The sequence below is a fragment of the Suncus etruscus genome, chromosome 5 (genome assembly GCF_024139225.1).
Source record: "Suncus etruscus isolate mSunEtr1 chromosome 5, mSunEtr1.pri.cur, whole genome shotgun sequence".
In the NCBI taxonomy this organism is placed as follows: domain Eukaryota; kingdom Metazoa; phylum Chordata; class Mammalia; order Eulipotyphla; family Soricidae; genus Suncus; species Suncus etruscus.
The window spans coordinates 155,559,788-155,563,947 of NC_064852.1; the positions used below are offsets into that span (position 1 = coordinate 155,559,788).

At 42.9% G+C, this 4,160-nt stretch overlaps 1 non-coding gene across 1 annotated transcript; it reads right to left on the minus strand.

Annotated features, from left to right (window-relative positions):
* Positions 1-2,922: 2,922 nt before the first annotated feature.
* On the minus strand, positions 2,923-3,059 carry LOC126010213 (small nucleolar RNA SNORA51). The gene has a single exon (XR_007496333.1). It is a non-coding gene; the product is annotated as a small nucleolar RNA SNORA51 (small nucleolar RNA).
* Positions 3,060-4,160: the final 1,101 nt, after the last annotated feature.

A 4,160-nucleotide genomic window follows, 5' to 3' on the forward strand; every position in this document is an offset into this window, starting at 1 on the left:
ATGAAACCAAAACTTCTCTTTATTCTATTAGTATAAATTAAATCAGGAGGGGAAGGGTCCAATGAGATACAGGTAGACTTTGACAATAAGATCCAGGTAGACGTTTTTATGAAAAGAAAGAGGAAGATGGGAACACCTTTTCCCTGGGCAAAAGCAGAGTGTAAACTAACACTCCCCTCCCTAGTGCTGACTACACAACGTAGAATCTTTTTCTGTGCATCATTCAAAGACACCACTATGTCCACATCGTGTGTGTGTGTGTGTGTGTGTGTGTGTGAATCTGATTATACTTGATTAACCAGATTTCTGCTAAGTACTTTGCAAATACTGTTTACAACTGAGCATTCCCTCCCAAACTCCAGGAATTAAGTTTCATTCCTCTAATGGACAGTGTAAGGTCTGAGGCTAAGAGAACAAAAATTCTTTACTTGCCCAAAGGTGACCTACAGATAAGATATGGCACCAAACTCTCATGTGTTTCTTAATCAGAGCTGGGGAAGAGCCTTAAGTTTTTAAGATGTATTGATGAGGCCAGATACAAGGAAATAAAGAGAGGTCATTTGAAAGGTTGGGTGAGGTCAAAGCAAGAGAATCCAGAGTTGTTAATACAAGAGGTACACGAAAGACATGTCCCTAAGAACAAGATACACCCATTTGGCTTCTAGGATCAAGATCTGAAAACTGGGCTTCAGGAAGACAGATGAGATTTTAGTCTGGGCTTGAAAGTCCCTTAACCTGTTGAGTCTCAAGTTCTGAGTATGTCTTGCAGGAGTGTGATCAGACAAACCCCCCATGACTTGGAGTTTTATGCCATTGGAAGTGAGAAGAATTGTACAGCTGGGCAGGAGTCCACAAGAGCTCATTAGTGTCTCTGAATCTAGAGAAATCCATCCAGTGAGGGGAGGCCAGACCATAATGGCAGCAGCTGTCAGCTCTGGCGATGGTGATTGTCGTGAGTTTCAATACAGTTCTGGGCTGTGAAATGGATCTCAATTTGATGCTTTGTGGTTCTAAGGTTTGGTCAGTTGGGAACAGACAGACGAGGAAACTGGGGAAGGAATAGGTTTGAGGTTGAATGTTTATGTAGCTTCCCAGCCCTATGAACAAGCTGGTACCAGCCAGCCACAAAGACACTTCACTTCCAGAACATTCCTGGTGGCTAAGCTCTCTCCCACTGTAGCTCTGTTTCTCATCAGCCATTCTGCTCACCATTCCCAGAAGCTCTGAGAACTCACTGCCCACCTCTCAATGATGTGGGGCACTAGAAAGTGTGTGGCACTCGTGTGCTGCCTAGAGCTTTCATTCCATTAACCCACTAATTGGAATAACAGAACTTAAGCTGTGGGGAAGATGAAATGAGATTGTTAACTCTGTGAGAAAACATCCAGAACAGTTCTTGTCTTGGAGTCAGAGAGTGGACAGGGGTCAGACACAAGCTAACTGAATATGGAAACTTACTTTGTTCATATCAACAATTTTCTCCCCAAGACAAGTTATGGGGCCCAAGACATGGAAATGTAGAAAAGCGATGCGATTGTTTTAGGGGGAGAAGTCTGATACATGAATGTGAGTCTTTATTTCTGTACCCAGCATGATTTAACCCTCAAATATGTTTTGATGATAAAGACAAAATTGAAGTCAACATAAAAAGCTTAAAGGTGAGAGTCACTTTCTCTGCCACTTCTTTATTTTTTCAGTCAACTCTTGTAATTAAACACAAATCTTGAATAATGCAAACCTATAATTCATGCAAATTAATCCCTAATGAGATGGAAACAAGCCAAGTTTTAATTTGTTGAACTTGTGGGAGATAGTATAATGAGTTGGAAAGAACAGATGCAAAAATATGTCCCCGTTCATCTAAAATAAGCCCAAACATGGCATTTCTGTGCTGAGTTTTCTCCACTTTTCATGTCCTCCAAAATGACTTAGAGTCTTTTGTTCAGGATGTAATGACACCAAGTAACACCCAGTTACTTTTACAGGGTCTTTAGGATTCTCCCAGTAACCCATAATTGCCCACTTACACCACTCCCCCAAAAGTGTTAAGATCTGGAACAGAACTTGGTCCACTCACGGTTTGTAAGCAATAGACCCTTAAAATACTACCGTGACTCAAGCTGCAAGTCCTAGAAATTAGTTCTAGTATGAGAGAGTGGACAAGGCAGGCCCAAAGCTGGTGCCAGCTACAGCTGAGAGAGATGCCAGGAGAGGGCATCCAGGCAAGAGACTGTAACAGATGCTGAAGAATGAAAGCACAAAGCATGCATGGAACACACAGTGACTATCGTCTCAGCAACAACTAAAATGAATCCTTCTTGTCGGACACACACAAGGGTGCCCCACCCTAAAAATCAAAGGTTGATTTTGATGAGCACCATTATGTTAGGTGTGATCTCTATTTTTTTAAATAAAATTTTAAATTGAATCACAGTGAGAAACACAGTTTCAAAGTGCTTGATGGTTGAGTTTCAGTCATACCAATCCCTTCACCAGTACATATTTTCTGCCATCAATGTCCCTTAGTTTTCCTCCTACCCTTTCCTCAGCTTGCCTCTATGGCAATTCTTTTCTTCTTCTTCTTCTTCTTCTTCTTCTTCTTCTTCTTCTTCTTCTTCTTCTTCTTCTTCTTCTTCTTCTTCTTCTTCTTCTTCTTCTTCTTCTTCTTCTTTCTTCTTCTTCTTCTCTTCTTCTCTTTCTTCTTCTTCTTCTTCTTCTTCTTCTTCTTCTTCTTTCTTCTTCTCTTCTCTTTTTTCTTCTTCTTTTCTTCTTCCTCCTTATTCTTCATCTTCGTCTTCTTTTTGTCTTAATCTTCTTCGTCTTCCTCTCTTCCCCTTTTCCTTTAGACACCTTGATTTGCAATACTGTTACTGAAGGGGTGTCATACACATCAGTTTCCCTTCTATCAGTACCCAGTTCATTTTTTGTCCCCCAATTCCAATACAGACCAGGCAAAGGGCCTGGGTTGAGGTGTATGTGGGGTGCATTTACTGTACCTCCTCTTTCTATACAGTCAGTGAGTACCCAGTTCTTGACATAGATTTTTCTTATAGAAAAACTCAGGGCGACAGTCTATTATCCTATAAGGGTTCAAAGCAAAGAAGCAATGGGCAAAGGTTCAGAGAATCCTGAGGTCAGGTGCAGACTTCTGAGCATCTTAACCCCCTGGAGTCATATGAGTGAAATTACAGGAGTGTCCAGGAAGCCACTTGGAAGTTAAGCACCCAAGGGTGTCTGGGCACTTGTGATATCAGGATTCTCAGCTACTCTGTCTCATGATCTGCATCTGTCTCATGATATTCTATCAGATTCAGGGCCCATATCTTCTCCCTGATGGAAAGAGACTTATGCCAGTGTGCCCAGTGAGGATCTCAGAGCTCATGTCCTCTTCACATGGGCATTCAGCCTATGCTCATGTACCCAGTGAGGGTTCTTTGAGGCCCACAGCCCAACACCTACCTTGCTGAGGCTTTGCTTCATAAAAGGACAAGGAGAAGTTGTGATTACCCAGTCAGTGCATATGCAACAAGGGACTTGAGAGAAAAGCTCATCCCAAACAAAAAGTGGGTGTGAGCAGGAAATGGTTGCAGATCCGGGCAATAGGACAAGGGTGTGTGGGTTTGAGTGTTTCTCTGGAGATGAAGTTCTGGGGAGCTGTGCAAAGGAAGGGCCTTCTGAGTGGCAGAAGGGGGAGTCCCCTGAGATAGGCTCAGAGAAGGAAGAGGGTGGATGGAGAGGATGTGGGAAGGTTTCAGGAGGAAGCACTGGAAATAAGCAAATCAGCAATTCAGGGGCTAGATGAGAGAGCAGGTTGATTTAATTAATCTCCTAATTAATCTCTGTTTTCTGCTGTAACCAAGTATTATAAAGTCAGTGCTCCCAAGGTACACAAATGACTTGCATCTGTGGAGCCTTGTGACTTAAAGATCCTGGCTAAGGATGGGGCACAAACTTGGGGAGGGTTTTCCCCTTTCCCATCAAGAAAGGAGAGGGCTTGGGGGTCAGAGCAATAGCACAGCCATTAAGGTGCTTACCTTGTATGTGGCCAACCTGGGTTTGATCCCTGGCAGTCTATATGGTTCCCTGAACACCGCCAGGAGTAACTTCTGAGCACCACCAGGTGTGACCCCCCCTTAAAAAAAGAAAGAAGAAGTTCTTTG